At 38.0% G+C, this 21,009-nt stretch overlaps 1 protein-coding gene across 2 annotated transcripts in view; it reads left to right on the forward strand.

Moving 5' to 3' along the window:
- The window catches only part of LOC110988594 (neurocalcin homolog), a 54,493-nt gene continuing 33,484 nt past the window's right edge, over positions 1 to 21,009 (forward strand). Inside the window, exon 1 of one of the 2 annotated variants that reach the window (XM_022252280.2) lies at positions 1 to 144. The gene's annotated coding sequence lies outside the window, so the exon portion shown is untranslated. The remainder of the gene's footprint in view (positions 145 to 21,009) is intronic. The other variant, XM_022252284.2, reaches the window with a different exon arrangement.

Consider the following 21,009-nt stretch of genomic DNA (forward strand, 5'->3'; position numbering starts at 1 on the left):
TGTAGAGCAAGCGACGCCGTGCGCTAGCGGTATCGGGCTGTTACATACATGTACATGTACATTGTCATTTTTGTTCACGATACTACTCGCTGACAGATCATCAGCTACTGCTCCGACAATACTGAAGATCTGAAGATATTCGGGGTAATTTTGATTTTATTTAAATCAAAAGTGATGTACTTTGGAAAGAGTTTGATATGCATATTGTCACCTCTTGCCTGTATGGCTTGAAGTTGAAGTTAGAGACTGGTCTGAAAAACTCGGTTATTCTACATGTTCTAGACCAGGCTGGGGGGGGGTGCCTTCAGTAGGCCCTAGGTGTTTTCTGAGTCAACGACTCGGTATTTTCCCTCCTAACTTGAACTTTTCTGGACATATTTTTGCCATTTTTTCTGATGGCTGATAGGTCACTGTAGGGAATAATTACTGGCATCCCTAGTATATGATAATACGAATCTCTTTCTTGTACTATGTGTTGTCTGGTTGTGGCGCAGGCTAGCAGGGGATTGTATACTCATGTAGGCCTAGGCCTACTTGGAACCCCAGTTTTTTGTCATTTTAATTTTGCTGTTAGTTACCATGCATTTTGCACATGCGCCAGTACACGTATGGTACTAGACCAATGTACATGTAGATTGTTAACGAATCGCGACAGAAAGTGTGGAGTTTCACAAGATTTTCTGCAAAATACGTTGTCCATGGGCTTATTTAGTAATTTCTATGCAGCATTTATGGAATTCAGGATACAAAGCGCTTGTGAACGACATTTTGAACTGTCTTGACCTGGTAAAAATATGAGAAAAAATGTTGAAAATATCGCATTGTGGGACGACTTTTATACCCTGGACGTTAGTCACAATGCAGTGTAGACGACGTCCAACCTGGGCTAGGCCCAGGCCTACTTTGTTGTTGCGGTGTTTAGTTGGAGCATTTTCTCTAGCGTTCGTTGCATTTGATCACCCAGTCATGCTGTCAGTCCTCTTCATGCTTTAAACAGTCATGACAGTTTGTATTAGACTTAGGCCTAATAATAAAGGCCACTGTTACGACTGCCAACACAGTGCATGGGCTGGGTGTGTGGGTTTGTGTACAAAATGTACAATAGGCCCTAATGTTAACCTAAAGTTGCAACCTGCAGACCACATTCAGAGTGTGGCACAGCATCTCCTGTGGACTCGTGTCCTCTCCTAACATACATGTATAAATGGGAATCAAGTTTAAGCTGCTGAATAAACCAGTGCAATGTAATTTTTAGTTGCTGAACATAGGGAAAGTGAGTGCGCCAGAAAACATTTGCATATTTGTGCCAGCAGCTTAATTAGCAGTACTAGAATGGGCAAGGATTCAGTGGAAATTACTGTACTTCCAGGTTCTCAGGATCACAGGTAACCTGCTATCTGCCCATTACAGGAATTACATGTAGATACAGGGGTGCATGTACATGTACTGGTACAAATCTATAATTTATGGGAAATGAGCATGGATTAGATTCTAAAAACATAAAGACAAGAATGAGAGAATATTTGAAACAATTTGATGATCAAAAAGACATGTACCGGTATGTGAGGCCTGCCCAGGGTACTGTACATGTAGCTAATATGGCTTATTGGCTTCTGACCTACATACATGTATGATGATATCTCTTACATGGATAAGTCTTACATAAGTCTTACATGTATATAAAGCACAATAAATCATGCAGTGTGTTATTGTAATATGTAAATGACAGTTTTGATGTTGTTGTGTCCTCTGAGGTTTAGTGTGTACCGTACTATACCAGTGCATACTTGGACATACATACTTGTAGATGTTGCACCTCTCATTTTAATTTGCATGTGAAGAAGTCAAATTTCTAAAACATAAAAACTAGGACTATGACCAATTATGTTCCAGTCTGAGTAATGTGAGTCAAAAAATTAATTTTAAATGCAATGTTTATTGTTCATTGCCACAACTATAAAAAACCAAAGAATGATAATTATGTCAGGTGGCCTGGTGGAGAAAAATTAAAATGTGTACCGAGACTACCAGTAGCTTTCAGGTGTTTCTTTGGCACAGGCACTGATGCAATAGGATGTACATGTAGATTGTTTCATGTATTGGCCCTAGTCTGTTTTTCAGTGTTGCATGTTTTCATGTTGCACTCTCGTATGCAGTTGAAATTGTACAAATTTTGAACTGATTTTTTAACATGCTATGCACGTACATGTAGCAGTACACATGTACAATGTTGTATGTACCCTACATGCATTAAATATTTCCATGACAATATGGTTAAGGCCCCCCCAAAAAGAAATAGTCCCGCCTTCCAGTTTGCTGACCGACCCTAATTTTTCGGTGTAACCCTAAACTTTTTATCGGCAAGTTAGAAAAACAAATTTGAAAGAATAAAAAAGATAATAAAAAAATCCTGTTCTTTCTTCACAAAACACCTCTGAACAACTTTTTTTATGTCCAAACACTTGTACGTTTATGCTTTTCTGTTTACATGTACATTTACAATTGTTCAAAAGCAACTTCCATTTTTATCACAAGTTCCCTTTGTATTTCACTATCTCGGTGGTGAAAATACATATACATTAGTCATTTCAATGAAGCAATGCTACACTTGTTCCCACTGCGCCATTACCAAAGAAGGCATGATGGAAATGCGGCAACCAGTCTACCGGTACGGTATACATGTACGTACATGCCAGGCAAAATAGCATGGTTGCACTGTACACCATAAACTGTACATGTACATACCGGTATGTACATGTATATAGCTCTACAGCTCTATATTGAAAAAACATTGATGTTGCAAGCAGATTTTTGCAAGTTAGTTCACAGAACTTTGATCTCTTGGCTACATGTACATGTATGTATGTATGTATGTATGTATGTACAGGTATTTTCTGTGCTCATAAATTTTGAGGTTGTATTGCTCGTACTACATGTACATGTACATGTATGCTAGTGCTTGAATCGAGTGTGTTTCCATAAAATTTCCTGCCGCAGCATGAGGTTTATCGCCCATGCATCATACACATTTTCCCTGTGATCAATGTTCGCCAGTTTCTCATCATGATTACCGGACTAGCGTTGTATGCTGGTATAGTGGTATGAATTCAATTGTCTTTCATTCTTAAGAATTGTCGACTGCATATTTTTCATTGATGAAGGCAAGTTTTAATTTTTTGTGGCAATTTTTGGTAGCTTTCATTCCTATTCAATTAGCACACAAAAACTGACCCCAAAAGAATTTCCGAACCTACTGTACCGACTGTATTTTTGAGAAGCATCAGAAGCAGAGCAGTTTTTTCGTGGTCTAATTGTTTTCAGTGTTCGATTAAACTACACATTTATGGGAGCACAGTGGACATCGAACCCCTCTGTTAAGTTGATGATAATGTACCAAGTTACATGTACCCCAGTGTCATGAATTTAGAGCATATTGCTACCATGCCAATAAAGCAGTGCTGGAACAATGAATATAAAAGCCAACTATTAAAAAAAATGCATCAAGTTGAGTGAAATTTGAAAACTACTTGAGAAATTCTTCACTGACACTGCCCTTGCTAACTGTACATGTACATGTACATGTATGGTACATTTAGGTCCCCACTGTAAACTTGTACTATGTACAGTACATGAGTACTGTACATGTACTGTGTACAATGTGTGTGGTCCCACAAATGATGGAACAATACTGTACATGTACATACAGTGCCTGTACATGCCTGTTTTGGTACATGCACAAATTGGCGGGGATCACTATGTACATTGCACAGTTACCGGTACTTGAAAAATGTCAGTAATTCATGTACTTGTGCCCAACAACACGGGCTTCACAGCAGACCACTACATGTATTCAGAGGTGATTTATTTTAGAGGAGGATGTGATAGAATACTGCAAAATGCATGTAGTACCAGTAGGCCTACATGTACGGTATCATGGGTGCTGTGCATACCCAAGCTACCGGTATACGATTATTTTCCTGTGTCACTTAACAATTAATGCCTTTATTACCATGCTTTGTGATTGTGACGTAGCATTACATGTATAAAGTGTTTCATCCAGAATTAATTTTGGATTTTTTAAAATGAGATGCATACAGGTACTGGTGCAAGCCAAGGAAAAACTCTTCAGTCGAAAATGTAAATGTTGGGATAAAAAAATACCAGGTCACACGACCTCCCTACTGTACTTGAAAATTTATCTCCAGATGTACACGTGGAAATTCTAAGGAGGCTCTGAGACAGTGAACAGGTTAAGCAGTCGTGTTGAAATAGATGTACATGTAATGCATATTATGCTTGACTGTTAACATGCATGTGTTTGTGCTTGATGATGTAATATTTGCAATGCTTACTGTGTAAAGTGCCTGCATTGTGTGGCTTTCACTTGTGTCAGTGCTCACAACTGTACTGGTACATTTACATATAAATTGATGTTTGGGCCTGTTAATTTTTAGAAATTGACTTGGAGAAAAATTGTGAATGACTGGTGAATAAAAATATGCGTGCCAAGAGACTGATACCGGTACTTAAAAAATAGACAAATTGAAGAAGATCAGCTTCTGACCTACATTGTTTGCAAATGAAAAAAAATGAATGTTCATGTACGGTACATGTAGGTGTACTCTACGGGTACAAAAAAGCTAATAATGTAGGCCCTGCTTGCATTGAATATAACTGTAGGTGTGAACAGAATTCATCAGTCTGTCGGTAAACTTTGGGACATGTGAATGCTTCAGTACAACATCAAAATCAAATCATCTTCATCTCGATACTCAGGGAATGTACATTTGTACATGTACATGTAATACTGCACATTTACGGGCATATAGTTGCACATCTCGTGTACCGGTACAGTGTAATGTGAATACTTAATTCTTTTAAGACTATATGAAGTAACTTCCAACCCCCCCCAAAAAAATAAATAAACTAAACATAATAAATCATGTTTTCTGTTACCCAAGTCAACCTTGAAACATGTAATCATGCAGAACTCATGTTTCAAAAATTGATTAAAAAATGTAAAAGAACTACATGTATAACCCTCTAAAGAGGTACAGTACACCTGTACATGTAGCGGGTATACATGTAACTCTATACGCGTGGTGTGCTTGTACTTTTTGTAAAACATCCTCCTGTATCATACCGGTATTCTTAAGCTTGTCAACTTGACACAAAGTGGTTTGCTATTTTGTATTCATGCATGTGTATCCATAACCATCTGCTTTTTTTATTCAGACATGCTGCAACGACCATGACCACTCAATTCAACCCTCAAAAGGCTCAATTGTACATTGCTGATTAACTTGTACATCTGTAATGTGTAACATCAGAAATCTCCACTATTGCTGGTTAGGGGTACATCTCAATTTAATAAATCTGAGGGGATATTATGGCAATACCATAATACCATAAGGAAAATTATAATTGATAATATAATTTTTAACATGTGTTTTCTTACTTGTACATGTACATGTATATTTCTTTACATGTAACGTCCGTAACATAAAATGTAAGTCCGTAACCCTCTAATTAACAAAATTGGACTATTACAGGGGTACTTGTTTTCTAACTTCCCATTCCTGGATAGAATGGACTCAGACCAACTGCAACAAAGTTTGTATAAAAAGCTACAGGAAGCAATTGCACAGAGTTTTACTTAACGGTAAATGTACAACAAGTGCTGGTACCGTAGGTCACAAAGCCATGTCAAAACGCTTGTGGCTAAGTAATCAGTGAAGCTAAAACAAATTTTCTTAGTAATATTAATATGTTTGACAAGTATAAAAGCAGATAAACTGATTTGTCTACCACATTTTAATTTGTTTATCGAATGAATCTTGGAAGTTTGCATACAAACATAACATCGTAAACGATGGAGTTTCCCCCATGTATTGTACAGAGTACTGTACAAATTACATGTAATTTGGCAAATTTAATCACTGTATGACGTCTTGTCCCAGTTGGGGTACCACGTAGCTAAAGAACATTTGCTTACACTTTACAACATGTACATGTCCATCTACATGTACATGTTAGTACATGTATTCCTGTAATGAGATTGTGAGGGAAACTACCCTACATGTAATCAAAGTTGCTGTGTAAAATAATATGTAATGTAGTGATAATACTTGATAACATTGGGGGCTCTTTAGACTACATGTACTGTACACCATCTTTTTTTGGTGGTGGTGTTCATAGTGGGCATTGTCAAACAATAGGCAGCATTCCTCTTAGAGTTCTGCAAAATTTTGAAGTTTGGAAGGCGTCAGTAAAAGGGTGTTTGTGAAACAAGGGACACTTACATGTAAGGGAGAGCGGAACATACATGTAATATTAGAGAAGGCATACATTATAGAAACATGTACCCCCTTATCCCAATAATCCCATGCCAATTGATGCATTTGGAGGCCATAAGAAAGTAATGTACACCTACACTATACCTGACGTACATGTACATGTATGGAACTTGTTATGGTGTGCTGGTAAATTGAAAATTCCACCGTCTGTGACCTTGTTCTTCGAACATCAAGACTGTCTTAGGTAGGCTTGCATGATAAAACAAACAAGCCACCTTGAGTCTCCTTAGACTATCAAAATTGATGTGACATTTAGATTTGAGCAAAACTCTTCTCATTGTCAAACCACTGGAGCTTCAACAAGACCTGTAGGGCTCAGTAGTGTAGTCTGCATAACCTTGACATATACTGGTACATTATGCGTACGTGCTTGTTTAAGCTGGTGCCCAGAGACTGTCAGTATTTGATTTCTGGATAATGAAATGAAAAAGTGACAATATTATTCCCCTAGCACTCCCCTTAATTGCTGGATGGCTTGTACCATCTGATGGCCCCTGCAGCAGGTGGGGAGAAGAGAAGTCTAAGCATTATCCCTAACCGCCAAGCAAATTGTTTGGCTTACACTGCTCAGTACTACAAAATACTAAGTAGTAGTCTCAGCCTGAATTACTACTTCTGGCTAGGCTACTTCCATTGTTACTTGTACAGAGAGCAATAAATCCATGCATTCATAGTGCCACAGCACTGTATGATATGTTGTCTTATCTAATGTACATGTATCTTATGGGTTCATACGTGTAGAACAATAAAGTCGTGTCCTCTCACAAGCGACAGGGCTGAAAAAGACATGTACATTTTACCACAACTTGTAATTTGTAGTATTATGTACATGTAGGGTCAGGGTTATTATTTACATGTAAGTTAGATCATGACTTGGAACTGTTCTGCAGATTACAATGTACATGTACTGGTACAGTCAAATTTCAAAGATCTTGGCTGTTACTCAGTGTGCATCAACACTGACAAGCACATAAAAATTTAGAAAAACTTTTTAAAATATAAACTGTCATCCTTTCATTTGTCATGTACATGCATTGCCTAGGCCTACCTGTAACACGTCACAAGCTCATTACTCTACATGTTCAAGTATGTGTACATGTACAGTTGGAAGATACACATAACTGAACATGTACTGAACACTAGAAAAAAGACATTAAAGTTCACGTGTTGTTAGCTTCATTTGGAGTTTTTATGTTTTTGAACAAACACAAAAAATTAAAACTTTTACATACATGTACATGTACTACACGTACCGGTACCAGTATACATGTACATGTACATGTTCATGTGTATTTGTATCAGAAGCTTTGAAGCATAGACATGGGGTACCAGTACATCGTACATGTACAAGTACCGCTACAATTATCGGATGCCAACTTCTATCACTAAATGGTCTGTACCACTCGAGAGTAAAAAAGAGATCCAGCCCATGACCTGTTCCAGCCCATGCGGTCTGGAAATCGGCTTCGTTCACTTAAATCAGGGTCCAACCGCACACTGCAGAGCTTTTACCCAACAGCAAGGTGCATGTGGCTCCAGTTTTGGCTTATACTTAAAAAGCATCCTTCCTCTGTTGTGTGTCACTCTAGGTATTAATTTTAATATATTTTTAATATAAAATGTTTATTTTTAAATAATTTACATGTACATGTCTAGTTTATTGTTTTGTAAAATTCACTTGTCTGGTATATGCTCATTTCAATTACCGGTATTTAGTTTTAATTATGAATTTGTAAGCTGTACCGGTAAACGGATGTACATGTATCTTCATGAATTTTTAATAATTTTTTAGCATGCAAAGATGAATTGCATTTCACAATGGTGATTATCAATGTACATACTTTACATTGTATAAACAGTCGAGTCACTGATGATGAATACATATACCATGGTGTCTGTATGATGTTGGATCATGATTGGTTTTAACTTCCACAAAGTTGTTCACAGTTGACCACATTGATTAATCTGCTTGTCACTATTGTACGTGTTGTCAGCTCGTTTTTAATGGTGACAAATGAAACAATTTCCTTTTGGGTACATGATGTGGATGAATTGTTTGGTCAGGAAGTAATTTTGGCTGAAATGACAATGCAGATACATTATTGGGCAATATCAGCCTATTACAGTGTAAATGTTACGGCAAATACTACAAACCAAAGCTGTTAAAAATGAATTTATGGTCGTACATGTACCATACCAGTACATATACTTGTACATGATACTGTAGATACATGTAAGTGCATTCCTGCACCAGTGAGACCGGGTGTGTTTCCCTGCTGCTCACCAACTACTACTACATGTGTGTACGACAGTACAGCATTCATGTACTGTAGGTTTATACGAACTTGCATGAAACCTTTGGCTTTTTTGGAGACTGGTGTTTATCCTACATTGTACGTACAGGTATGTAAGTTAGCATACTGGTAGCATGAATTGGCACGGAATATGGATTTCCTAAGCAATGGGAACTTGGGCGGAGTGATGTCAAGTGCCTTGCCTCAAGGACATAACACTAAACCAGCAGCTGATTTGAACCAACCCTGATGTTTAATCCTGAGACATTAAGGCTTCAGATATTTTGTTACCCACTTTAAGATTGGTGTAGGAGGAGGGAGAGGTGGCTGAGAGACGAGCTCATCTGGTGGTCTTTGAGCCACTTCCATTCATTAAAAATGGCATGCGCAATGTTATTAACAAAGAGAAAAAAATCACATTTAAAATTATAATTTCCACATTTTGTGATATATCTATTTAAAGAGATTTTTTTTTATCTTGACTACATGCATGTACTGGTACACAAGATGGCTGTCTCCAGACAATTCTAGAAAAGGAATTTACTATTTCAGGTTTGTAGTGGTACATGTATGTATGTACATCAAATCTTGTGCAACTACATGTAGCATGCATAAAGAATGCACAGGTTTACAGGTGTAGTCATCTTTTCAGTTTTACCCCTAAAATCCATGAACAAAAATGATAAATTTTGTGAAAATGCTTCAACATTTTATTTTGATTCCTCAAATGTATATGTATCATCACACTCTGTAGGCTTTAAATCTTTAGTTTGTAGTTGTTTGAAGGAAATCCATTGGTTCAACATGACCATTTTATTATGAGACACGTACATACATGTACATGTACATGTGTACTTAAATGTACATGTCCTGGTACACACATACAATGTATGTACAATGTACATGTACATTCCCCACTGCACACCAGTAGTGAAACAGGACTGAGTTGATTCTGCTTGATCACTTGAGTGTATCAAGTGTGCATGGGTACTGATAAGTACCGATAGACCTACTTGCAGATGTGCCAGGAGACTGCACCAATGAGGTACTGTACATGTGTAAAGTATCAGCCTAGGCTCTCCCTTTTTCTGTGTAGGGAGGATGCTAGTCACAAGTACAATAATTCAAGCTTAATGAGTAAAATCAACAAAGTTCAGGGCTCAGTAATATGCAAGCCAACACTAATTGTTCACAGATTTAATTTAAATTATTCTCTTCTTTTCCATTTCTTTCCTATCAAGGGCAGCCAATTCATTTTTCATTTTTCACACAAATCAAACTCACTCTTGAAAGTAATATTTCCCAAGCCTGCATGAAACCAGTTTTCAAATGAGATCCCTTTACAATCTAATGTACATGTACAAGACACGTACAGTAGCAGCATTTTTCAACCATATTTTTATTAACTCTGCTCTCACATGGAAGCCCCCTAAACTGGGGAGTTAGTCATTGCTTATATTTACACAATCCCACCATTTCTTTTAGCTAAATATTCTCCTTTTTCAAAAGAAACTGTGGGGTAAGTTTCATGCTAATAGCTTGGCAGAAATAATCACTTGAATGACTGTACTGCACCCAACTTTATAATTATGGAGTCCTCTGGGCTGGAGGACATGGAGAGGCGTCTCCCTCTTCAGCCACGTCTAATGACTACTCTAGGACATGTAGAAGGGCTTTGCCGAAATCTGAATATTTGATCAATTATCGAATATTTGAATATTATTTTCCATATTTGAATGCAACATTAATGAAAAGGAAGGGAAAAGTTTCGGTTTTAATTCAAATGAAAAGCCACAAGATGACTCAGAAATTAAACTATTTAGTAGCCCTGACGGTTCCAATTCCTCCAATTTCAATATGATTTTACATGTACATCCTAGGGGATTGTGGTTAACAAATTTACAAGGAGTAGAAATTTTCAACAGGGCAAGAAGTATTGTGCATCTCTTAAATCTTGTTAAATCATAGCTGGAGATACCGATACTCCTAGACGTGAGAAGCTACATGTATTACATGTGTAGTTATTATAATGTACCTGTACATGTACAATTGTGTGCATTATTGCCACTGATTGTTTATGGTTTAATCATTAACAATCTTCAGGTCAGTAAGAACGAATATTCGGAGATACACGCATGCGATCGAATTGAAGGTTGAATATTCAAATAGAGAATTATTTGAATTGACTCAGCCCTAATATGTAGCCCTTATGCTGTATATCGACACACACAGCGGCCTCCTCCCAGACACAGCCTGGAAAAGACCTACATGTACATGTACAATAGGGGTAATCCAAGTGAGACTTTAGTGCGCCAGTTGGAAGTTTACCACGAGCCACTAGATAATCGATCAAATATTCGCATATTTGGCACAGCCCTATACATGTATCAAGCTCTGATGTAGTTTTTTCCCCCTAATTTCCATACTCATCAGAATAAAACACTCAAATTCCCTCTTGCTAACTTGCAAAAGATAAAAAATCCATTTTTGGCCAAATTTTTTGCCTGTTGTTGAGAGAAGTTTTGAAATCAAGTCATCTGGTGCAAACACTTCGACGTAAAACTTGAAATGAATTCAACTCCATTTGATTTGCACTGGTAGCCAACCAAATGTACACAGTAAATATTCTCAAATAATCATTTTTATAAATCTGAAGGTGCTAATTTGTACTTTACATGATCAAAGTCACTCTTAGTCTGGGGAATTCAAATCATTATGTTTATTTGCTGTTAGATAACTCAGTGCACCAGATTTTATTCAAATTTAACTCACAAATGGCTTATTGATTGAGAGAGGCCGGCTGCACATGCTTGGCATGGTCATGTACCTCGGGGCCTGTTTGTTTCATGTGGATCTACATGTACTGTACCGATAGTGCAGTGATCCCCAAAGCTGGTTTGCTCAATTCATCAGGCAGGGTTTGGTGTCAACCAACCACTGATCGCATTTTGGATCCACATGACAAGACCAGGCCCTCAAACTCATCTTTTGTGCTGAGCCATATTTGCACATGTACATTGTACCATGCACATAAACCATTTCACTATCTAAACTCCCAGTGTAGTATTATGCCGACGTGAATGCATCCTCTTTGCACATTGTTGAACGAATTTAATCAATTATATAGTACATGTACTGTATGGTAAATTGTGTCCCACAGTATATACATGTATCTGCAGTCAGTGTGTGAAGTGTCTAGATTTCGTGTTCAGCCAGAGGACACATTGGAATCAGGAAACTTTGTTCTCCCTCCGTAGCAATCAGGCAAGCTTACAATGATCGCTGTCTCCTACATGTACGGTACATGTCCAGCCAACCTTGACGAACAGCATTTGAAGCACTTGCTGCATCTTTGTTGATAGAGGGTTTTTTTCATCTATGGAATGGTCTACCATTTGAGCAACACAAGATGTTCTTTCTGTTGCAACAAACAAGCAGAAATAAGGTGTGGGTAAATAAGAGAAATTTACACAGGCCAGTGTTTTTTTTCCTTCTATTTTTGATTGGGTAAAAAACACAAAATTTGTAAAAAATGCCCAAACATTCCTGGTGACAGACTGCATGCTTTTTTGTTTATTGTTGATTAAATGTTGCATGAAAACTTTTTGACAAAGAAATGTGTTCGGTTAATTAATTGAATCTGTAATCGAAAAATACTATTGCATAGTGTACAAATGCAGGTACATGCTAATGTACATGCTACATGTATGGTACTTGTATATGCAAAAAGAGTAGCAACAAGCTGTTCAGTCAATAATAAAGATAATAATAATAATTGAACATTTATAATGCACCGTTTCTATAAAAATCAACGACGCAGTACAAGTCGGCATGAAAGAAATTAACTTAATTAATTAACAGATATGAAAGATACATGTAAAGATAAATGAATAAGAATAAATGAATGAACAAGGTTCTGCCCAGGATGGTTTTAGTGCCGGCAGGACTATCTAAGCGGAGCGCCACCATCGGTTGGCGCGGAGCGTACCCGAAAATTTTTGGAATCTAAAAGCCCCCAGATGGCCGGAAACAGCACTTTCTGGGTGTTTTCAGCTGTGTATACACAGCCTAGAATTAGGGATCTCATGTCTGAAATTTCTGAAATTTAATAAAAAAAATTGAAAATTTGTAATTTTGGTCAACTAGGATGAGGCGATAAATTTTAGACGGGCAATTGAATTAGAAAAAAAAAGAGTAGAAATAAATATTGATTTTATTCTGTAAATCCCTTAAATATTGAATTAATTTCTATCTCTATGATGCCCATAATTTTTCATTGCGATTCAAATCATTTTTCATTTTTTGTGTGTGTTGAAAATAAGGCGAAACATGCAAAATCTTGGCGGAATATTTTCCTTATTTTCTTTGTACAAAAGTTCGTACAGTATGCATATGGGATAACGACATTCATAAATGTGTGCAGGGGTTTTCTGAACAGTCATTTTAAAGTCTACATGAACATAATGTAGATTGACACATTTGGCCATGTGTCACGTGCATACTGAGCGCGTGTATCTTGCCATACGGAACTCGTTTACGGAAAAGGCAAAATCATGCTGTTACTTTTGAATAAAAAAATTGCGGAGTTAATATTTTTACCGTGGGATAAACAACAATTAACGAATGCGGTGCGATCGTTGGTTTAAAAAACGATCGCAGTGATTGTTTTATGCAACATCGAGCAGAAAATACATGCACCGAATGTTGCTAACCGTGGTCGGCGCGGCGAAAAACAGTCACTGTCGATTGTCAGTTTTGCAAGTACATGTGAAATTGTTTTTCTGCCAGATTTTTAAGTGTTTAAACGAAGTGTGAATGGGGTCATTTGCAATTTTGTCTTTCTGAAAGTTAAGCCAAATTTTCTTTTCAAGTTGTGGAACTGGGTAAAATGCGGAACTGGACAAACAACGCTGTACATCATGGAGAGGGGGTTTTCCGATCTTCGCGCACTGAGAGCGTTGCATATGCAAGCCTATGTGTGGCCTTCCAACCAATGGAAAGATTCGTTACGCACTATGTACACGTGCATTGCGCGTAACAAAGCCTCCTATTGGTTCATGTTAATATTTGGTCCAGATATGTTGCATATGCACGTCGGTGCGCAGACGATATGCATGGCAGTGCAAAGTGAAATTTACGAAGAAATTTTACGGTTTCTTCACGATCTTCATATCTTCATGATCGATCCCTCGACCAAGATGCTATTTTATTTGGGTTCTTATCGGGAATACGTGCCGGTCGGAAAAGTTGATTTGGCAGATTGTGGCGGTCGGCAATTCTGCGTGCCGGTCGGGCCCGACCGGCGCCGACCGGCAGCGGCAGATCCCTGAATGAATGTCACCGCGCTAGTACCCAAACAGCAGTATGGGGATATGTCTGCCCTGCTGGCATCGGTGATGGCTGGATCTTTCCCGGGGACAGACGCCTCTAACCCTTCCTACGATATAAGGAAAGTAATTATACCAGACACGGTGACACTAAAATAACAAATCACAGCTAAACCTACATTTAAAAAAAAGAGATAGGAAGTCTGAATACTCATTCATGTCATTATACATGTGTACTCTAACAGAATTTGAGTCTGATTATAACTGATTATGGCAAGCAGTTGCTCCATTGCAAGCTATGGTTTTCCTGCTATGGCACTGCAGGCCCCTATTGTTCATTTACCTTTTATTCTTTAATTTCACTATGGAGCCCTGGCCTGGCTCTGTGTGTTCAGAAATGCTAGTGTGGGTTGTTCACTGCAGTCTTGGGAATTCCTTTCCTTTTATATTTATGCAGTTGTGCTACATGTGCATTCTTTTTGGATAGTTTTTACTGCAGGCTACATGTAGATTATACATGTACATGTAGTCTGGATGTAGACTTGTGGCTAAGGTGTGGTAGTGGAAGGTGGTGTGTATTTGGTCTCACATTTTCAGCACAGTGGTGCCTACTCATGTACATGTACATCTCTGCATCTTTAGTTACATGTACGTGTATTTGAAATGTCTTAATTTGTATTGCTTTACACCACTACCATTTATGTATTTATTTGTTTGGAAGGGGTTCAGTGATCTGCGCAATCTTTCTGTGAGTATGTTCCAATTTCTTTTCATTTAGTTTTGCTTTGTGACTACGGTGTTTCACCGTAGTAAGTGCATACTGTATGTTCTTTTTATTTCTTTTATGTGCAGTACCAATTTCCTCCAATTTATAACCTAACCAGCCCTCCCCTGGAGCTCTAATCATGTTGTCTGTAGGGGAAGAAATGCCTATTAAATTCGTTTTTTCAGTTGTTGAAAGGTACACAGGGTTCTTATACCGGGGGTATTTTTCCTTGTTGTTTGGTTTTCCACCATTAAACTAAATGTAAAATAGCTTGTCCCCCAGACTGGCAGTTGGCCCCTTGTAGGTTGCCGTTGTACAGTACTTTCCTTTGCAAACATACTGGTGGTACATTTACATGTACAATTAATTACTTCAAAGTAAACTCCATTTGAGTTTGGTAGAACAGCGAGTTTGGGCTGTTGGGTGATTCAAAATGTGAATACTGGGCCCGATTTCGCGGCACTACTTGCCGCAAACGAAAAATCGGCGCTTACCGTAGCAGAAAATTTTGTGTTTACGGCGAATGTATTGTATGTATTGTGGCTTGTGCGCTTGCGTACATCCCACAACCAAGGATTCTGGGCTTAACGGGTTAGCACAGAATTTACTGCTAGCACGGTTAGTGCAAAATGGAGACTATAAGCGCAGAATTCTGCAGTAAGCAGCGCTATGAAATTGGGCCCTGATGTGCGTACGTGAAACTGATGTACTAGTATGGTTGGGAATCATGGTTATTTATTCAGTGGACATATGCAAACAAGCACAGAAATAAAGAACTATCATTTTCTCTCTGTTTGCTCTTCAAGTACATGTACATCTGCCGGTACATGTACCAGACCCTAGTCAGTACATGTTTACCAATGCTACATGTGTACATGTACATTTACCCTGACACTGCCACTCTACAATGTCTGTAAAATGCACCTTTACATTTGCATGGAATCTGTAATTAACCGCTTTCATTAAAAATGCAGTGGCATATGCATGTACATGTACACATTTACATGTACGTATATAAAGCCATGCGTGCAGTTTTGCCAACTTGTCAATGACCTTTTCAAATGCAACTGCTACAGTATTCCGAGTGGCAGGGATCCTCATTGATCTTGTCATAAATTAATCAAACTTCAAGCCATGTAGCCACAGGTAAGTTGGTTTGACCGTGTAACAAGGATCATACGTACCGGTACACATGTACATACATGTACCACGATACTGTACTGGTAGATCCAGTACATGTACACGTATAGTGGTTGTGCACTGTGGTGTTTGTAGTATGCTACATGTACATGTACATGTACATGTACATGTACATGTACATGTACGTTTGTTTCAGTGAGAAAGGAAAGGGTGATACAGTGTACATGTAAATATTTAAATTACAAGAGCAAATGATGACATCAAAAAACAGGTGAGACAAAATTTGCTGTAGATGTTCGAGTTGCAGATCCGCCATGTTATGATATACTGCATGATGTTACAAATTTGGTTTTATGCATGCTCATGTGCTGAGTTAAACTACATGTATACGTGTACCAGGTGTACATGCAGATGTAAGGTAAACGTTATCATTGTACATATATGCTGATTTGAAAGCAACATCGGTGTACACTGGAATGTGTACAGTACATGCACTGCAGTTTTGAATGTGCACAATGCATAACCGGTGCTTTACACATCTGGTTTTTGTGTATGTGACTGCATGAATGTTATACCAGAACTGTAAATTACCGCACTGTACAAGTACTGTACATTGCAAACGTCTTACTGACTATAAACCTCAAATAATGCATGTTTTCTAAAACAAGACTGAATTTATGCAGTGAATTTCACTGAACTTGGCACAACCTTGCACCATACATGTACATGTACATGTATGTACAAGTTTGTGCCATACGTAAATTCAGTGTGTAACTTTTGTGAAATATGTTGTAATTTGTTACACAAGTAATGCTTATACATGTACTGTAAATTTTGGCTGAAGTAGAGTTATGCAGATTTGTGTTTAGTTTTCATGAAATGTGCAGATGAAATTGGCTGCTGATGTTCACTTGAGGGGCAGAATCTTTCTAAAAGGCGAAACAAGCATTTTATCTAAAAATTATCTGCTGGGATGATAGTAGTACTACATACATGTACATGTAAGAGTTGAATTGGACCATCAGACTGTCTGACTTTTCAAGTGGAAACGTCAATCACCATTTATGATTTATCAAAGTCTTGCCAGCAAATTTGTTTATTGGGAAATGAGAAATTTTCTCTTTGTGCAGCCTGCTTCATATGCACACAATCATCAATCAGTTGCTGTTTAATTTTGATGGAATGACCTCCAGAACTCTCCAGCCAGCATGTACTAGTACATGTACACTGTACATGTACATACATGTACATGCATTCTTCAAGGGAGCACTTGGCTCCTTCCTGAGTTCCCACGTTGCCCACCATCTTGTCATCATGTTATGTGCCTTGGCAAATCACATCTGTCAGAAACAAGTACATATGTACCTAGGTAAGTGGTTGCAGATGAGATTGAAGTACCAGGTAGTCTGTGCTTCTAGCACTTGAAGTTGATGCAAAGTACATGTACAAAGCCGAAAAATCTTCATGTATGGTACCTGGTACACGTACCAGTACCTAACTCTCTTTAAGTTTTTGTCAAGACCTTGTTCCCCATGTAAGAATATTCTCATTCACATATATACATGTACATGTATGGATACATGCTGCAAAAACAAGCACCCTTGCAGAATGAACACAAATTTACAGGACACCTGTACATTGTAGATGTAGTTCCGGTACATTGTACATGTAGATGTACTTGTTTTTGAGAACTGAATACATGTATGCCCATCGTGTGTTTTCTTGCATCTTCTTGGGAAAGAGAGGTATCAGAGGAATAGAGCATTTTTTTGTACACTCATAAAAATGATTTTTGAAAGAGATGCCTATAACACTAGCCTTGGCATTGTGCATTCCACTTTGCTGTTTGTGGAGAATGATACAGGGACATGTTACTGTGGGACAGGTTTGCATCTGTTGAGGTTAAAACGTATGGTAACCGAGCATGTGCATTGTGTTATCTTTTTTTGGCATTTTCTGGCTGTTGTCCAACCACTTTGCATTGCCTCCTCCCATGTAGCACAGTTGACACGTTTAGGCCCACACGTTTGACCAATGGGACATGGCAAGCATATTCCTTAACCATCACAAGCCTACATTTGATCCATTTTCCCCATCCCTCCTGGGATACCTTCCATCAAGCATTCTGCAAAGTCTTCTCCACTCCCCCCACACACACACACTTGCATCACTTGGAAGTGTTGGCTAAATTGGATTGGAGAAACCCAATGCAGGGCTGATACAGAATGGCCTAGGGCTTCATTACTTTGGGTGGAGTCACTTTGGGCAGAAAGATGAAACTCCTATGTGGTTCAGGGCTGTAAAGAGTGCACCATAAAGTATCATCTGACAGGACATGTGTTGGTATATTGGATTCTGATAAGGTGCCAGTACCTTACATCATGTACATGTACATGTACTTGCAGTACATGTACATGTACCTGCACACAACCATGACAACAGAAACAATGGTATACAGTGCGGTGTGGAGTTTCTCCAGGATTTTCTGTGCAGTCTTTCTTCCAGTTTGGGCTTGAGATAGGCTATACAAATGTACATGTATGTAAATGAGGTTTTGAAATTATTATTTTGGTGAGCTGTACTGTAGTACTCATACTTGTACATTGCAATACTTTTTTTCAAGGGCAGATCCAAATTTTAAAGGGAGTCAACTTAAGCCCAAAACTTTTTTTTGGGGGGGGGGACAAAATTTTTGACATTTGTATGTTACATTTTATGGCCTTTTTTGAGGATTGAGGCAACAGCTGGGTGCTTTCTTACACACTTGGAAGAAAGGGAAAAGGAAACACCTGTACATATGTACTGGTAGACTAAGAAAATGGCCTTTCATTAATAGAGATTTTTGTTTTGCTCCTTGGGGAGTGGCCATGTTAACACAAAACATATGGCATGTTCTTCATAAAATGGACCAAAATGCAACTTAGCATGTCATTTTTCAAAACTTCTAAAAGAGTGGCTTTGATCAGGTAAAATACAAATTAGAACATTCAGATTTAGAAAAATGATTAATTGTGGGATAATTGGGCATACTGTGTACATTTGGTTGGCTACCAGTGCAAATCAACTGGAGTTGAATTCATTTAAAGTTTAACGTCAAAGTATTTGTACTTGATTTCAAAACTTCTCAACAACAAGGAGAATTCAGTATATTTTTCAACCGATGTATTTTAAAGCACGTAAGAAATAACTTAAAAAATAAGCCATGGAAAAAGAGCACAAAATTGACAGAAAATGATGAGAAAAGTTTAGCTCTCTTCATTCTCTTACCGTTTACAATCACTCTCACTATACCAGCATATCTACCAGGTCTTATACCTTTCAACTACCAAAAATAATTAAGTTTGGCTACATCAAAAATGTGTAATGAGTATAATATGTTCATTATGAATGTCGTATTTGACAGAATTTTGATGACGCTCAAGAATTTTGACAAAAAATGCATGACGTTCGAGGATGCAGAAAATGCTGTAACATGTAGTGCTTGAAAATTCCACGCGTGATATTCATTTTGCCGTTTATTTTGGAGATATCCCTGCTGAAAATGACCTTAAAAATAACAATTCTGCACATTAGATTTGCATCATGAGTAGTATTTTATGTCTCGGACGTCATTGCTTTTCAAACGTCATTCTGTATGACCAATTTTCTTTCGAGAAACCTTGGTACAAAGAGAAAAATCCCGGAGCGTCTCCATTCTGTGGAGGGGCTCATGAATATCGAATGAAAAAGAGGGTGCATGATTTGGGTTGATGTCATTGGTCCAGATATCAGCCATGACTTCCCTCATTTCATCAGACATGGGGAATTAATTCACCGCTGTTCACTTCAGGAAAAATGAACCCCCAAAGTTGAACATTATCTAATGGTCCATATTTTGAAGAACGTTCCATATTGATCTGATATGTGCATCAAATTTTGTACACGTATGTACATGTATGTAACAGTCAAATGGTGGACCGGTAATTTTACCCACTAATCAGTACACATTCAAGATGATTTTTGCCCATGAAGACATTACCGGTGTTAAGAATTTGCAGTGGCCAGTGTTGTCAAGTCCTCTTTTTCCAAGTCAAGTCTCAAGTCTATTTTTCTCCAAGTCAAGTCAAGTTTTCCCAAGTCAATTGTGGATTTTTGTGTGGGGGGTACATGTGCACTTACCGGTAGTTTTTTTTTTTTCAGCTGAAAAACGAATTTTTTTCTGTTATGCTTTCAGATCATGTACGTGTATGGAGTATACAGAATCGTCACCGTGCTGAACAATAAATGATAGTGTCTAAGAATACCCACTCTAGATCTTAGCTTGCGGCCCTCCCTCGCGGGCTCGATTGCATAATGCATGGACAACCGGACAGCTACAGTAGCTTTTGCGATCGCTAGCCGATAAAGATTTGCATTGAACAGGTGTTCTCAACTGAACATTTGCAGACACGAAAATGTTTGTTTTTATTATTTTAGCAAACATTTGTCACCAAGTAAAATTACCTAAGTCAAGTCGCAAGTCATTTTCCTCTAGTTTCCTTAATCACAGGAGAACAAAGGAATGTCCACATTTAGTACATGTATGTAAAACAGATATGGGTGAATAGGTGGTGGGAATAGTACTGGTACAGGCAGCATATAAATTGGGCTAGCTACATGTACATGTATGTCGGGGAATCTGACTGAAACGGGGTCCCCTGCGAATAGGGTCTGTTGTTAACACTTGCAGTGGAATAGGCATAGTGGACATACAGTGTACATGTCCATACCCTACATGTTCAGATAGATTACATGAATCTTTAGATGGTTACATGAATCTTTAGATGGTTACATGAATCTTTAGAGGCTACATGTACATGTATATGTATGTGCACCGGTACCCAGATACATGTACATGTACATGTAGATACATGTATTTCTCAATGTTACATGTAGTTTTCAATGTTTGTGCTCCAGTTTATGCTCATTTTGCATACTGGTAGTTTTCATCAATGTAAAATATTTAAACCTTTTCACTTCTGTTTTTTATATTGTTCTTTTGCACTGGTTTATTGAAAATGCCAGTTAAAGAAACTGTGTGTTCTTAACTTCAAATGCTTGTTTTGAAGTCATGCATGTCATGTGCTATGTACATGTACACGGTACCA

This window comes from Acanthaster planci, linkage group LG18 (assembly GCF_054643075.1).
Source record: "Acanthaster planci isolate LZ-2023a linkage group LG18, COTS_SCS, whole genome shotgun sequence".
Lineage (NCBI taxonomy): Eukaryota > Metazoa > Echinodermata > Asteroidea > Valvatida > Acanthasteridae > Acanthaster > Acanthaster planci.